The sequence below is a fragment of the Gopherus evgoodei genome, unplaced genomic scaffold, assembly GCF_007399415.2.
Source record: "Gopherus evgoodei ecotype Sinaloan lineage unplaced genomic scaffold, rGopEvg1_v1.p scaffold_36_arrow_ctg1, whole genome shotgun sequence".
Taxonomy (NCBI): Eukaryota; Metazoa; Chordata; order Testudines; family Testudinidae; genus Gopherus; species Gopherus evgoodei.
Genome location: NW_022060038.1, coordinates 1,953,401 through 1,970,549, shown reverse-complemented (window position 1 = coordinate 1,970,549; position 17,149 = coordinate 1,953,401).

Here is a 17,149-nt window from a genome sequence, read left to right as displayed (position 1 = left end):
GAGAACTGGGGTTATTTAGTGTGCCAAGGACAAGAGTGAGGGGGGATCTGAGAGCAGTCTTCAATCACCTGAAGGGTGGTTCCAGAAAAGGTGGAGCTTGGCTGTTCTCAGCGGAGGCAGATGACAAAACAAGGAGCAATGGTCTCAAGTTGCAGTGGGGGGAGATCTAGGTTGGATATTAGGAAACACTATTTCATTAGGAGGGTGGTGAAGCACTGGAATGGGTTCCCTAGGGAGGTGGTGGAATCTCCATCCTTAGCGGTTTTTAATCCTTGACAAAGCCCTGGCTGGGATGATTTAGTTGGTGTTGGTCCTGCTTTGAGCTGGGGTTTGGGCTAGATGACCTCCTGAGGTCTCTTCCAACCCTAATCTTCTATGATTCTATACCTCTAATCATTTTCATTGCCCTTTTCTGAACTTTTTCCAAATCCAGTAGATCTTTTTAAAGATGAGGTGACCATATCTGATTGCAGTAGTCAAGAGATGGGCTTACTATGGATTTATATAGAGGCAATATCATATTTTCTCTCTTATTATCTATCCTTTTTCTAATGATTCCCAAAAGTCTATTACCTTTTTTCACTGATGCTGAACATTGATTGGATGTTTCAGAAAATTATCCACAATGACTCCAACATCTCTTTCTTGAGTGGTAACAGCTAATTTAGACTCCATCATTTTATAGGTATACTTGAGATTATGTTTTCCAATGGCCTTTCCTTTCCATTTGTCAACACTGAATTTCACCATCCATTTTGTTGCCCTGTCACCCTGTTTTGTGGGATCCCTTTGTAACTCTGCTTTGGCCTTAATGATTGTGATAAACTCAGAAAAGATGCTGTAAGGGGTGACAGGATAGAAAAGAGTGCCAGAAAGTTAATAGGCCATCCTTCCTGTCAACTGAGGAGGGGTGACTACAGGTCAAGCTACCAGCAGGTGAGTAGCAGCAAGGGAGTAAGCCTTTCCAGGAGGAGAGGCTGCATTCCCTCCCATAAGGGAAAAAATAAGGCCAAAACACTGGCTGAGAGAAGATGGACTGCCTCTGTGCAGCCAAGAGGGACTGTTTTACCCCCAAGCCTGTCTCACCAAGGCAAAAAACAGCTGAGGCTGGTGAGACCAAGAAGGTGCTTTGTCACTCTATCTTGAGTAGTTTTGGATCATCTGCAAACTTTGCCACCTCACTGTTTACCCCTTTCTCCAAATTATTTATGAATATATTGAACAGTAGTGGCCCCAGTATGCCATCTGGTCCTGGTGACTTATTACTGTTTAATTTATCCATTTGATGCAAAACCTCTTCTAGTAACACCTCAATCTGGGATAGTTCCTCAGCTTCATCACCTAAAAAGAATGATTCAGGGTTGGGAATCTTCCTCACATTCTCAGCCATGAGGACTGAGGCAAAGAATTCATTTCATTGCTCTGCAGTAGTGTTATCATCCTTGAGTGTTCCTTTAGCATCTCAGTCATATAGTGCCCTCCCTAGTTGTTTAGCAGGCTTCTGGTGTAGTTGAAGCCTGTGGGTGCTGGAAGCTTGGGCCCACTGGTCCTGTTCAGTGATTCCCTCTGTGTGGTGGAGGACATCCGTAATTGGCTGTGACAATGGGAGTGGGATGGCTGGTGCTTCATAGATGGCAAGGCATTGGTCCATGCTGAAGAGTGGAAGCAAAAGTTTCAATATGTCACCAACATCCCTGGGCTGATATACATCAGTCATGTTCCTGAGCATCACCTCCCTTGATGCCTTCTGGAATTGTAAATGAGACACCTTGAACAAAACTAATGTTGTTAGTGTGATGGAGACACTGGGGGCCATGCGGCGACCAGGGCCGGCTCCAGGGGTTTTGCCACCCCAAGCAGCCAAAAAAAAGGAAAAAAAAAAGCCACAGTCACAATCTGCGGCAATTCAGTGGGAGGTCCTTCACTCGGAGCAGGAGTGAGGGACCCTCTGCCGAATTGCCATCGAATACCTGAAAGTGCCACCCTGCTCCAGAGTTGCTGCCCCAAGCACCTGCTTGATAAGCTGGTGCCTGGAGCCGGCCCTGGTGGCGACGGTTGCTGTCAAACTACCCTGACAGGACCCCAGTAGTCTTGCCGGGTATATAGGACAGGATAGACCTACTCTGCTGGGCCCATAGCTTTGCTCACGAGGGGGTAGAGAACACTCTTGTTCACCATAAGAGTGTCTCCCAGTGGCCACAAATGAAAAAGGATGTAACCCATTGGGTGCAAAACTGTTTGATGTGCATGGCTAACAACCCCCAAAAAACAGGAGACTCTGACAAGGCTCTACTGATGCTCCATCAGCGGTCGGAGGGCAGTCCATGGTCCTGCATACAAGTGGATGTCATAGAGGGCCTACCCAGAGGTCCCCAGGGACAGACTAGTCTGTTCAGGGTCATCGATTCCTTTAGTAGGTGGATGCTTTCCCCATGAAGTCCCATACCACTGCTCAAGCAGCCAAAAGGTTGTTTCAGGAAATTATGTGCTGGTGTGGGACTCCTGTGGTTATTGATGTCAACAGAGGGCCCCGAGTTCCTGGGAGAAATGTGGACAGGCCATACTCCAAGCATTGGGCATTAATAAGGTAATAGATAATAACTGGAGATATACCAATCTCCTAGAACTGGAAGGGACTTTGAAAGGTCATTGAGTCCAGCCCCCTGCCTTCACTAGCAGGACCAATTTTTGCCCCAGATCCTTAGGTGGCCCCCTCAAGGATTGAGTTCTCAACCCTGGGTTTAGCAGGCCAATGCTCAAACCACTGAGCTATCCCTCCCCCCTTTAAGGGGCATTAAGGGGTAGCTGCATATTCCCCGCCACCTGAAGAGCCCAGGACTCACAAATTGTACGATTAAGGAGGCTCTTAGGAAGGTCCTTCAGGACCAAGGGGGATCATGGGTGATAAATTAACAATAACCTTGGCAGCCATCCACAGCAAACAACAGCTGAACTCCCAAATCACTTCCTATCAGCTGATTTTTGGAATTTTAATGGTGCTTATGTGGACCCTGGACTAGGGCCCCTTACCACCTGTCCCAGAGGAGCCACACCGATTGCGGTGGTACAAACTCCTCCAAGAGGAACTGCCACAGCTGTAGTTGAGAGTAACTGAACAAATCATGAAGGCCCAAAATAAAATGGACAAGGATCGACCCACTACTCCAGCCCTTTTAAGTGTGGGTGACCAAGTTATGGACCAGAAGTTCACCACTTCCCCACTGGGGGCCCCGTGGGAGGGCCCCTACTTCATTACCAACATGGGAAACCCAATAATGATTCAAATAAACAAGGGCTCCCATGGCAAGTGGGGTCCACAGTAGCCAGATTAAGATGCAAAATCCTATCCGAAACAACCAGAGGCCTCCTTCCTCTGTTTCCAATTGCTTATACCCAGTGGAAATCCCTTGCCAATCCATGACCCATGTAATATGTTGGACCCACATTCTGGGGGTGACCCATGGATCCTTCATAATTTCCAATTAACTTGGTGGGAAAAGCATTATGCACGCTATGCGCCTCAGGTTCCATGGTCAGAAACAATACAAAATATTACCATCTGGCTGCAATGGCAATACTCCAATGGGAGTGGGGGGAACCCCCTCAATAGCCCTTGGTTAAATGAAATTTATATATCATGACCCGCCAGGGGCCAGGGGCCAGGAACTCTTGTGAAACATTTTGACAAAACCTTTATAAAGTTGAAGCAATTCAAACAACTAACCCAATGTTGTATCTATGGGATCGGTCCTAAATAGTGGCCAACGTACCCCTCCCTGTTAACATCACCACATGTGTGGGACACCTTGGGAACCCCTCTTCCCCATTGCTGAGGTCACTGGAGACCCTTAACACTCCCCTGCCCCTCAAGAATGGAGAATGATTTTGGGATCACTTTCTCATTCGAATCAGAGGGGATCTCCAGGAGGTCTCAGTAGCACTCTTGGTATTCTCCCCACCACCATAAATCCCAGATTTCCAGAGCATGACATGATACCACTCACCAATGTGATTAGCATGGAAGTCCTAAACGCATCCCAATTGTATCACAATTGCTCCCAAGCTGTTAAAAATCTACAAAAAGTCAAATAGCAACCATCACTCTGGATAGATCAGTGCTCACCCCCAAGATCCTCCAAGTGGCAGTGTGTCCACATGGGCTCATCGTTCTTGCACAGTGATCCATTTGAAAATGCAAATTTGGTGGGAGGACCAAGTGTCCCAAATGAGCAGTGCTGCAATCCCTGTTTCAGTTCAGCAAGATCTTAATCTGGACTGGAATTTTAGCCACAGCCGCTCATGGATTTCAACGGGACGAAGGTGGGGTTTCTTCCACTTACAAATTCAGGATGGCACCAAACCAGCTACCGTCCCTTGCTGGCTAATTGAAAAACCTTGGCCGGTGGTGGACCAGTTATGGCTCCCCATTAGAACTCAATCCCACTGGACTCTGGCTTTGGGACACTTCAACCCTGCTGTCCACAGCTCGCAGGTTAAATCGGGGTTTTGGATCTGTCCACCTGGATCGGTGCTCCAGGATGCCTGCTTCTCCAAGCTGGGCCACAAGAAGGAGGGTCTCTGTGTTTTCCTACCATTGCAAGATAGGGGATCTGTTCTGTGTTACAACCTCATGCAAAAATGTGTCCCGCTAGTGGTTGCCCTCCAGCCAAGAATGTGATTTTACCAATAACAATATCCAATGTACCCACAATGTAGCTGGCATTTTGGTCAATGGCACCTATCATAGCACATGGATGCTGCCTTCACCCCAAACCATCAATGTTTTGGCTCCCTCACCCGACCTGCCTGTTCCCCATCCTAAAACTGGTCTATCTGGACTGGCCTCTTAAACAAAAGCTCCAATGTGACCCAATCCTCAAGGACCACCCAAATCTGTGTCTTTGCTAAAAGTCGTCAAATAGAACATCTGGGCGATGAGATAGTCAACCTACCCAAGCATCACTGGTGGGACATTTTGAGGAGCTGCTCCCCTAAAGCTTCAGGAATTCTAACAGTCTTAATGCACCCCATTGTGGTCCTATTAATTATCCTCGGTATTTTTCATTGTATTTTTAAGCTTATGTTGTAATATTTGGTCGTTGGTTCAGTGAATCACCAAGCTCCACCAGCTGTTCTAGGGGGCCACTGTCCAACAATCCTTATTGTGATCCACGGATCAAGGGGCAGCAATGTAGCCGGCTGTGACCCCCATCCATGGCTTGGCCACCCCCAGACAGCAGCAGCTTCTGCTCCATGGGGAGGAGGGGCAGCCCTTGCAACCCCACCCACATCTGCCTTTTCGACCAGTCTGTGTCTTGCTTCAAAGCTTCACCTTGCTCTGAAAGTGCAGTTTGCACAGTTTCCTGTCTGAACCACAAACAGCAGTGGATGTGAGGGGCTTGCTTAAAGCTATATTACCAATTGTTTTCATACTTATGAATATGTGATCAATCAATGCAAGGAATGAGTGAGATAGTGTGGGTGTAAGAAACCAGTCACAAGGCTTGAACTGAAATATTAGCATGTAAGGATAGCTAAGGTGTATATGGGACTATATACAAACCTACGGCAGTAGCAGCCAGCGAGAGAGAGAACCTACGACAGCAGAAACTCAGGACCAGACTGGAAGCAGTAGAGCCCTCCCGTAGATCTGAAGGGACATCGGGGACTCTTGTCCCTTAGCAGTGTGATCTCTGGGAAGCTGGAACCTATCCAGTCTCAGTCAGCTAAGATCGAAAGCAGCACTTGCATCTACAGCCTGCCAGTGTGCACAAGGTGTGTGTGTAACTGTGCATATAACAGAAGCAAGAAATAAATCAGCTCTAAGTACTGCATTAGTTCGACCTTTTTTTGCGGTTATTTCTTGGCTGGTTCCAAGAAAGGGTAAAACCTGTTATGTAAATATCCTCATTTAATAAAAGGTACTCAAGTTCACCCTTCTTATTATTTAGACTTCCAGCATTTTAATATGAGCCCTCTAAGAAATGGGCACTTCTTAGTTGTTTGTCATTACACCATGTAATTTAATAGGACTCTTTTTCATTTGACTGTTTCTCATCAGATCCTACCTGTATTTGATAGTCTGCCATCCTCTCCTCCTTACAGAGACAAAGAGAATCTCCATTACTAGATGTATGGCTTTCTTTCCTTGAAACTAACTGGGAACTATTAACAATAGCTATAGCCCCAAGATTTCACTCTGTGAAATACTTTCTGAAAAGTCCTGGAAAGACAGAGCTCTGCCTTGGGCTCCAGCAAAGAGCGAAGCTGAGGTGCAGGACAAGGGGGAGCGTAAAAGAGTTATACATAACATTGCCTCCGAAACTCCTGTCCAGTACAGTGGCCCAGCACAGCATCCACCTAAGATGGGCAGCGGATGGTCCAAGTGCTATGAAAATTCACCAAGCTCTGTTCTAACAATGTGGGATCTGCCTCACTGGCTCAAAATCTCTGCTGAGAATCTCAGACCCTAGGGTGGTTCTCCATGTCTCTCTCATGCTCTAATGGGTGTTTCTTTGCTGGTGAGGAATAAAACACGGAGCAAGACATTTGGGCTCCCTCCGTAGTAGCTCTGCCTAAAACTGCACAAAGTGAGTTGCCAGTGGGGGTCAGCAGTGACAGTGCTGGCTGCCTCTTTGACTCTCTGGCTCCAGCCCCATCCCTCCTATGGGTGAAACCGCTGTTGCTACCAGGGTTAGGTATAATGTGGAAATGACACTTCCCCCAATCATGGGCTGCAGCAGCCCCTATTGGCACAATTCCCTTTGCCTGCTCAGCACATGTGCAGCCACTGTGTATGGGATTGTGGGTTTGGCTGGGGTTTGTGCTTAGGTTCCCAGTTCTGGGAGCAAGATGCACAGGCATGAAGGTGGCAGTTGAGGAGGGATTTGATGCTTTGTTGAGGTTCGGAATCTTTGATGAGGTTCTGAGCCATCCCGCCACTGATTCCAGGTTCTGAAGAACAAGACTCCAATTGGCCGCATTTGACGTGCCTCAGTGAGCTGGTCTGACTTTCTGGAAGTTGCATCTTGTGCGCCACAATCCCAGCTTTAATTTAGAAAAAAAAACAACCCTGTAAAGTCTTTTAGCGTTTCTATTTGCAATGGAACTTCCCCCACCATGAACCAAGTGGAACATGTGCAGTGATGTACCTTGATTGGCTCCGTGCCTAACACACATACCACTATTGATATCATTTCCACCACGGGCCTTCAGTCATTTGCAGACAGCCTGAGACAATTGCTGTGCCCCTGTGTGTCCTATTGGAGTGTTACCACAGAAGCCCAGCTATGATCATTGAAACAGTGACCTTGTGAGCTATTCCACTGTTAAAGATGGTGGTGGTAGGGGGGAGTTTTTGCAATGAAAATATCCACAAGCTCCTGCCAGTGGCACCCAAGCCCTTCAGAGGGACGGTAGAGCCAACAGCGATCAGAGGCAGCATCTGATTTCTCTGAAGCATCTGGGGCTGTTCACTGTCAGATACAGGCTACTGAGCTAGACAGACTCTGATCTGACCAGTGCCTAACACACATACCACTATTGATATCATTTCTGCATTAGGCCTTCAGTCATTTGCAGACAGCCTGAGACAAGTGCTGTGCCCCTGTGCGTCCTATCAGGATGTTACCGCAGAAGCCCAGCAATGAGCATTGAAACAGTGACCTTATGAAATATTCCACTGTTAAAGATGGAAGCGGGGGAATTTGTATAATGAAGATATCCACCGAAGTCCAACTTCAAGGCCCTGATATCAGGTGATGTGTTTCTCCACTGGGCCCTCTTCCCATGGCTCCATCTTGCTCTCTGCAGCTGCTCATCACACTTGGATGCCATGTTACTTGTGGCACGGATCACGTGCACTATCTTGGCTTTTGCCCAGCAGATCCCTCCTGTAGCTCATCCCTGGCTCCACATTGGCACAGCTGGTTTGTGCTGTCCCAGATCCCAGCTCTGGTCTTCTCCAGCTCCAGCTCCCCAGCTGGACCTCAGCACTGCTACTCTTCCTCCAGCCCAGCTCTGGCTCTTCTGGCTTAGCTGCTGCTCTGCCTCTGGCCTTCTAGGCTGCTTCTCTGGCCCCTCGGGTTCTGGCTGGGATGGCCAGATTTCTACTGCATTAATAGCCCAAAGTCACTTAAAAAACTAACTTAAAAGTAGCCCCATCTATTGCTTGAAACAAAGGGTTTTGTTTTAATTCATACATTGGTCTTTATATAAAATAACATGGACATTTTCTTTAGATATCTAGTACAGATTTGATTTTTAAAAAAGCTATATACCCCAGTAGAAGTTCGTCCACATTAGCAGCACACCTATGAGATGACAATCAAATTCAAAATCAACCCCCCAGAACTGGTACTTGTGTCCCTATTTAAGGGTTGGTAGGTGTTTCAAACAAAAAATGGCAAAGGATTGTGTTAAACATAGCCCCAAAGTATCCCCAAAAATATGTAGTGACAAAACAACAATAACATTATTGTATTATTTATTTCTAATTGCATTCAGTGATGTAAGTCAATGTCCACATTTTGTATTGAATTGTCTTGTTACTGGTAGTCGTAACTCGGTTTATCCTCCAGGTTTCCTGAAGGATTGGACATAAAAAAATCAGGTACATTTTGCTCATCAGATCATTGTACACATGATAAAGAAGCTCATCTTTGTAGAGTTTCTTTCTTTTATCTTTGGCTATCTGAATGTGTAGCTTTTGTTGGTCAAACTGATCAAGAACCCTGTTCTCACAGGGACTAATGGAAAGCCACCTTGCATCAGAAAGCTGCAGTATTTTCTGGTAGTCTAGAAGTTATGGAAATGTCGAATGACAGGGTGTGTGGAGGTGGAGGCTGATGGGTGACAATGAAAGACATCAGGTGATGGTCAAAGAGAGGGAACTCAGGAAGGGAGATGTTAGTGTATAGATTTGGTTGTCAGCCTGAGATTGAATTTTGGGTTTGATGTTTTGATTCTCTTATATCTTACACTAATATGTGTGAACAAAGGACAAAGACACTGTGTGTGTTGCTTCTGCCTAGCCAGATGGGTTTGTTAGTATAATAGGAAGAGATAAGAAATAGAACTAAATATGTTACAGGGTCTGGTGAGAGTGTAATATCTGAGTATACACTGAAAGGCTGCCTGGCTCCTTTCCAAGCCAAGGTGAAGCAACCAGTTAGGAGGGGCAAAACAGGGTGCGGGGAGACATAATAACAGTAAAATCCAAAGAAAAATCTGGCCTTGGCCAGAACACAACCTCATTCCTTGTCCCTCCCATTGATGCAAAAGGGGTAAGATGAAGACCCCAAACTCACGAACCTCCAAAATGGAACATGGCCATAAGTTGTAATAGGTGGGACTAAGGGTGTGTATGGCAGGTATATTTGGGACTGCTAAGAAGGAGGAGGTGGAAAAATGAGAATGGGAAATGGGGATACAGGCAACGTTCTGTGGCATTAGAACGAGGAAGAGGGACACGTGAAAAAGACTCTGGGGAATAAGACCTGGGAATGGAAAATTGAGTAACAGACTCTACCAGCACTCTGAGCTATGGAGATGCTTGCTTACAACTAACCTCCATATACATCTCACTGCCTGCACTTCGGACTTATGGTCTTCTGCTTTCTGTCCACGTGACAAGAACCAGGGGATGGGAGAAGGAAAAGCCCTCTACAGGAGAGAGCAGTGCTTGGTGATGGAGTGATAAGCCATTAGGTGTCAGGAACTACTCAGAGTGTCAACTTCCACAATGACCAGATCAGACAAACTGAGACAGAGCAATCTTCATAAACAAGGAGATCTCCTTTCTTCCTCTTGTTACACAGGTTTAAAGTCACTCGCCCCTGGTGATCACCTTCTGCAGCAGGTGTATTTGCCCACTTTCTCATGAAGGTCTTTGGTTTTGACCCCATAAATTATAGGATTGAGCACAAGGGGGACAACAAAACCAATGTCAGCCAAGAGGATGTGAAAATGGGGAGTGATGCCCTGAACAAACCGGTATGTCAGAGTGGAAAAGAAGAAGGGAGGATAAGAAGTCAGCATCACAATGAGGTAGGCTGTGTAGGTGTTGAGGGCTTTCTGGTGGGCTTCCTTGGAGGAGATTCAGAGGACAGCCCTGATGATCAGAGCGTAGGACAGGGCAATGAGAATCAAGTCTGACCCAATCATTACAAATGCTGCCACGAAGCCATACAGCCTGCTGACTGTGATGTCCCCACACGACATCTTCACCACAGCCATGTGGTCACAGTATATATGGGGGATAATGTGGTTGGCACAGAACGGCAGCTTGCTCAGGAGCAGAACAAAGAGAACAGGTCTTATCAAAACCACTAGCCCTAGCTTAGCTATTCTTGCATTGGTGAGGATGGTGGTGTACCTCAGAGGGTTACATATGGCAACGTAGCGATCAAAGGCCATTGTAATGAGGATGAATGAGTGTACCATAAGACCAGCATAAAGGAAGAACATCTGGGTAAGGCAGCCACTCAGAGTAATGCCTTTCAAATTAAACCAAAATATACACAGTGCCTTTGGCAGGACGGAGGTAGTTGTGCTGATTTCTGTGAATGGCAAAATGCAAAGCAGCAGGTACATCAGCTTGTGCAGGGTCTACTCTTTGCCTACAACAGACAGAAGTGTGAAATTTCCCAACAGGCCGATAATGTAAAACATAGTGAAAGGGATGGAAATCCAGAGGTGAGCAGGTTCCAGGCCAGGGATGCCCGTTAGGATGAATGTTGAAGTCTCAGAGGGGGTGAGGTTAAAAACTGCCATGATGTGGTCGATGAGTCAATTGGGCTCAGAAATGCTGAAGGTGCCTGTGAAGGGAGGGAAGCACAGCGAGCGGAGAGGGGGTTACGCACGTAGTAACAAATAGAATGATAAATATTTTATACTTATCACCAATCTAGAAAGGGGGGTGAGCAGTGAGGTGACAACATATGCAGATGGCACCCAATTATTTAAGTCACAGTCAAGTCCAGAAAAGTCCTCAGAGGGAGCTAACCAGCCAGGTGAATGGGCAGCATGATAGCGGATGAACTTCAATGTCAATAGCTGCAATGTGTCCCCCCATTGGAGGGAAAAGCATGAACTCCTAAAACATTACCAGGTTCTAATTTAACTGTATGAACTCAGGTCAGGAATCTGGGCATCATGGTACACAGCTGTGTGAAACCCTGCTCACAGTGCAAGCATGGACAGAAACTAAGCAAAACACTGGGATCCAGGGAGAGTGGGATGGGGAATCCCATAGAAAATACAATGCCATGAGATCAGTCTGACAATGTTTCACCCTCCTGTGAACCCCAATGCGTAACACTGGGCACCCTTCTCACCCAGGGTATTGCAGAACTAAAGGGGTTCAGGGCAGAATAATCAAGGCCCAAGCGCAACTCTCATACAAAGAGAGGTGGAAAAGACTGGGATTGTTACCTTGTATTTCCTCCCAGTATCCCACTACCCCACCTATCTCTGGGCTTAGGTGTCCACCCCCCGGCAAACCTAGTTTTGTCATAACCTAGTCCCAGATTTGGACCTTAGCGTCCAAAATATGGGGGTTAGCCTGAAAACCTCCAAGCTTAGTTACCAGCTTGGACCTGGTAAAGCTGCCACCACACAAAAAATTAGAGTGTTTTGGGGCACCCTGGTCCCCACAAAAACCTTCCCTGGGGACCCCAAGACCCATAACCCTTGAGTCTCACAACAAAGGGAAATAAACCTTTTCCCTTCTCCCATTCAGGTGTTCCTGGAGAGATATACAGAAGCAAGCTCCATGAATCTAAACAGAGGGATTCCACCCTCTCTGTTTCTAGTCCTGGAAACAGAAGTACTTCCCTCTTCACCCAGAGGGTATGCAAAGTCAGGCTAGTAAATCTAACACACACAGATTTCCTCCTGACTTCTTCCTCCCACCAATTCCCTGGTGAGCACAGACTCAATTCCCTGGAGTTCCCCACTAAAGAAAAACTCCAACAGGTCTTAAAAGAAAGCTTTATGTAAAAAGAAAGAAAAAATACATAAAAATGGTCTCTCTGTATTAAGATGACAAATACAGGGTCAATTACTTAAAAGAAATATGAATAAACAGCCTTATTCAAAAAGAATACAATTCAAAGCACTCCAGCAACTATACACATGTAACTACAAAACAACAAACCTATCTTTTTGTACTTACAGCTGGGAAAAAGAAGATTAGAAAGCAGGAAACAGAAAAATCCTTCCCATAGCCGAGAGGGACAGATTCAAGACAAAGAACTCAGACACAAACTTCCCTCCACCCAGATTTGAAAAAGTCTGGTTTCCTGATTGGTCCTCTGGTCAGGTGTTTCAGGTACTTCTTTCCAGGTGTAAGAGACATTAACCCGTAGCTATCTGTTTATGACACGCCCCCCAAATTGCAGACAGTGGGGAAGCTCACTGGCGGCGATTTCCTTATAGAACTTTGAAATAAACAGATTAATACAACACATGCACCTATACATATCCCACTAAGTATATAACTAACAGACTTCTATATTTTAAGAACACTTTTTAACTACTGGATTCTGGGAAACTCTCACGGGAGAGTGCATCAGCTACTTTGTTAGAAGCTCCTGAGATGTGCTGAATTTGAAAATCAAAATCTTGGAGAGCTAAACTCCAACGAAGAAGTTTCTTGTTGTTCCCCTTGGCAGTATGAAGCCACTTTAGTGCAGCATGGTCACTTTGTAGCTGGAACCGCCGTCCCCAAACATATGGGCGTAGCTTTTCCAGGGCGTACACAATGGCATAGCATTCCTTTTCACTGACTGACCAGTGAGTTTCTCTGTCAGACAGTTTCTTGCTGAGAAACACGACAGGATGGAAGTTGTGATCCGTTGCTTCCTGCATGAGAACTGCTCCTATACCACGCTCAGATGCATCTGTGGTTACTAGGAATGGCTTGTCAAAGTCCGGGGCCCTGAGCACAGGGTCAGACATGAGCGTCGCCTTAAGCTGGGTAAAGGCCTTTTGACACTCATCAGTTCACTTAACTGCATTTGGCTGGGTCTTTTTGGTTAGGTTGGTCAGTGGGGCAGCGATTTGGCTGTAGTGTGGTACAAATCGCCTGTAGTACCCGGCCAAGACTAAGAAGGATTGGACCTGTTTCTTTGACCTTGGGACAAGCCACTTTTGGATAGCATCCACCTTGCCCTGTAGGGGGTTTATGGTTCCTCAACGCACCTGGTGCCCCAGGTAAGTCACTCTGTTTTGGCCTATTTGACACTTTTTGGCCTTAACAGTTAGTCCGGCCTGCCTGATGCGCTCAAAGACCTTTTCCAGGTGTAGTAGGTGTTCGGGCCAATAGTCTGAAAAAATGGCCACATCATCGAGGTAGGCAACTGCATATTCTCCCAGTCCTACTAGTAGACCATCTACCAGCCTCTGGAAGGTGGCAGGTGCATTTCGAAGCCCGAAAGGAAGGACATTGAATTCATACACCCCCGCATGGGTGACGAATGCTGACCTTTCCTTGGCAGGTTCATCTAGCGGTACTTGCCAGTACCCCTTGGTTAAGTCTATTGTAGAGATGAACTGGGCACGTCCCAACTTCTCCAATAGCTCATCGGTGCCTGGCATTGGATAGTTGTCTGGACGAGTTACTGCATTTAGCTTACAGTAGTCCACGCAAAAGCGTATTTCCCCATCTGGTTTGGGTACCAGAACCACTGGAGATGTCCATGCACTGGTAGATGAGCGGATTTCCCGTTCTATAGCAGCTTGGGCATGAGGAGACACCCAGTAGGGTGGGGTTCTAATGGGATGAGAATTACCTGTGTCGATGGAGTGGTATGCCCGTTCAGTCCGTCCTGGGGTGGCTGAGAACAATGGGGCGAAGCTAGTGCACAGCTCCTTGATTTGTCGCCGCTGCAGACGTTCCAGGGTGGTTGAGTGGTTCTCCTCTTCCACGCCACCGTCTTTTTTCCCGTCGTAGTAGACACCGTCAGGCCACTCAGCATCATCTCCCTGGACTGTAAACTGACAAACCTGTAAGTCTCTGGAATAGAAAGGCTTGAGAGAATTAACATGGTACACTCTGGGCTTTAGTGAGGAATTGGGAAATGCTATGAGGTAATTCACAGTTCCCAGGTGCTCTTGGACCGTGAATGGCCCTTCCCATGATGCTTCCATCTTATGGGCCTGTTGCGCCTTCAAGACCATAACCTGGTCTCCTACCTTGAAGGAACATTCTCTGGCATGTCTGTCATACCAGGCCTTTTCCTCTTCCTGAGCATCCTTTAGGTTCTCTTTAGCAAGGGCTAAGGAGTGTTGGAGGGTGCTTTGTAGGTTGCTTACAAAGTCCAGAATGTTAGTTCCTGGAGAAGGCGTAAACCCCTCCCATTGCTGCTTCACCAACTGTAATGGCCCCTTAACCTCGTGACCATACACAAGTTCAAAAGGTGAAAACCCTAAACTGGGATGTGGTACAGCCCTGTAGGCAAACAGCAACTGCTGCAACAGTAGGTCCCGATTATTGGCGTATTCGTTGACGAATTTACATATCATGGCCCTCAAAGTTCCATTAAACCTTTCCAGCAGGCATTGGTTTGATGGTGGTACGGGGTGGCAACCGAGTGGTTCACCCCATGAGTTTCCCACAGTTTTTGCATGGTCCCTGCAAGGAAATTAGACCCTGAATCTGTAAGGATGTCAGAGGGCCAAACTACCCTGGCAAAAATGTCTGTTAGGGCCAGGCACACAGTGTTAGCCCTGGTGTTGCCTAGAGCTACTGCTTCCGGCCATCGGGTAGCAAAGTCCACGAAAGTCAGTACGTACTGCTTTCCTCTGGGCGTCTTTTCTGGGAAAGGACCCAGAATATCCACAGCTACTCGCTGAAATGGGACCTCAATTATGGGGAGTGGCTGGAGAGGGGCCTTGACCTGGTCTTGGGGTTTTCCCACTCTTTGTCATACCTCACAAGACCGGACATACTTGGCAACATCCTTGCCCATCCCCTCCCAGTGGAAGGACTTCCCCAACCGGTCCTTGGTTCTGTTCACCCCAGCATGGCCACTGGGATGATCATGGGCTAAGCTTAAGAGCTTCCCCCGGTACTTAGTTGGAACCACCAACTGTTTTTGCCGCTGCCATTCTTCCCGGTGTCCACCAGAAAGAATTTCCTTGTATATAAGTCCTTGGTCTATAACAAACCGGGATCGATTAGAAGAGCTGAGAGGCAGTGGGGTGCTCCGTGCCGCCGCCCACGCTTTCTGAAGGCTGTCATCTGCTTCCTGCTCAGTCTGGAACTGTTCCCTTGAGGCTGGGGTCACCAGTTCTTCCTCAGACTGTGGACTTGGGCTTGGTCCCTCTGGAAGCGCTGTAGGTGATGGGGTTGTTTCCGTTGCTGGTGAACCGCTCTCCGCTGGTGCACCTGAGGGTATTTCAGGCTCTGGCTGAGCCTTTTGGGTATGGCTGTCTGCTGCTTCTGCCAGTTCTGGCTCGCTGGCACCCACTGGCGTTGAGTTTGAAGATGTGGTTGCAATTGCTGGTGCTGGTTGCTGTTCCAGTTCTGGGCGTGGGACTGGAGGCGCTGTGGCTGTTTCAGTGGTTGGCATGGAATCCGGGTCCACTACCTCTGTCTGGGTCTCTGGTAACACAGATGGGGTATCTGTGGATGGCTCAGGAACAGGAATGGGTCTGGAAGCTTGCCTGGTTTGGCTACGTGTAACCATTCCCACTCGCTTGGCCCGCTTCACCTGGTTGGCCAAGTCTTCCCCCAGTAGCATGGGGATAGGATAATTGTCATAGACTGCAAAAGTCCACATTCCTGACCAGCCTTTGTACTGGACAGGCAGTTCAGCTGTAGGCATGTCTACAGCTTGTGACACGAAGGGGTAAATTGTCACTTGGGCCTTTGGGTTGATGAATTTGGGGTCTTCGAAGGATTGGTGGATAGCTGACACTTGTGCCTCCGTGTTTCTCCACGCAGTAACCTTCTTTCCGCCCACTCTCAAATTTTCCCTTCGCTCCAAGGGTATTTGAGAGGCATCTGGGCCTGGGGATCTTTGGTGTGATGGAGGTGTAATGAACTGCACTCGGTTGGTGGTCTTTGGGCAGTTGGCCTTGATATGTCCCAGTTCATTACACTTAAAGCATCTTCCATTTGATGGGTCACTGGGCCGAGGTGAGTTACTGGAGACTGGTGAGGTGGAAGAATAGGGCGTCTGTGGCTTTACTTGGGTTGTATGTGGGGTCTTTGGCTGTCCTCGGTTGTAGGGTTTATGGTCGGTGTGCCCCCTAGGGTATTCGTTCCCCTTGACCGTAGCTTTCTTGCTTTCTGCCACTTCCATCCATCTGGCTCCAATCTCCCCCGCCTCAGCAAGATTTTTGGGTTTTCCATCTTGTATGTACCATGTTATGTCCTCAGGAACACCATCCAAGAACTGCTCCATTTGTATGAGGAGGTGCAGTTCTTCCAAGGATTTCACATTGTGTCCTGATATCCAGGCCTCATAATTTTTCCCAACGTAGTAGGCGTGTTTGGGAAATGACACATCTGGTTTCCACTTTTGGGTTCTGAAACACCGATGGGCTTGATCCGGGGTTATCCCCATTCTGTATCTGGTCTTGGTTTGAAAAAATTTATAGTCATTCATATTCTCCTTAGGCATTTCAGCTGCCACCTCTGCTAAAGGTCCACTGAGCTGTGGCCTCAATTCTACCATGTACTGGTCTTCAGAGATGCGGTACCCAAGACAGGCTCTTTCAAAATTTTCCAAGAAGGCCTCAGTGTCATCACCTGCCTTGTAGGTGGGAAATTTCCTGTGATGTGGAACAAGTATTGGCGAAGGGTTGTTAGAATTGGCTGGAGCATTCAGCCCAGCTTGCGCTAGGTCCAGTTAATGTTTTCTCTGTTTTTCCTTCTCTTCACTTTCTTTTTCTTGTTTTTCCAACTCTCGTTGGTGGGCTGCATTGTTGGCTTCTTCTTGTTTTTGTAGCCTTTCCATCTCTTGTTTGTGATTTGCCTCATCTCTGGCCATCTGTGTTCTGAGCAGTTCTATCTGTTTTTCCATTGCTTCGAGCTGTACTGCGTCTGGTTTTTGTGACATCTTGTTTTCTTGCGTTGGGGTGCCCTCCGGTGTTTGTTGTCTGAACTGCAGGTTCTCTGTTGCCTCCTGGGGTTTGCCTA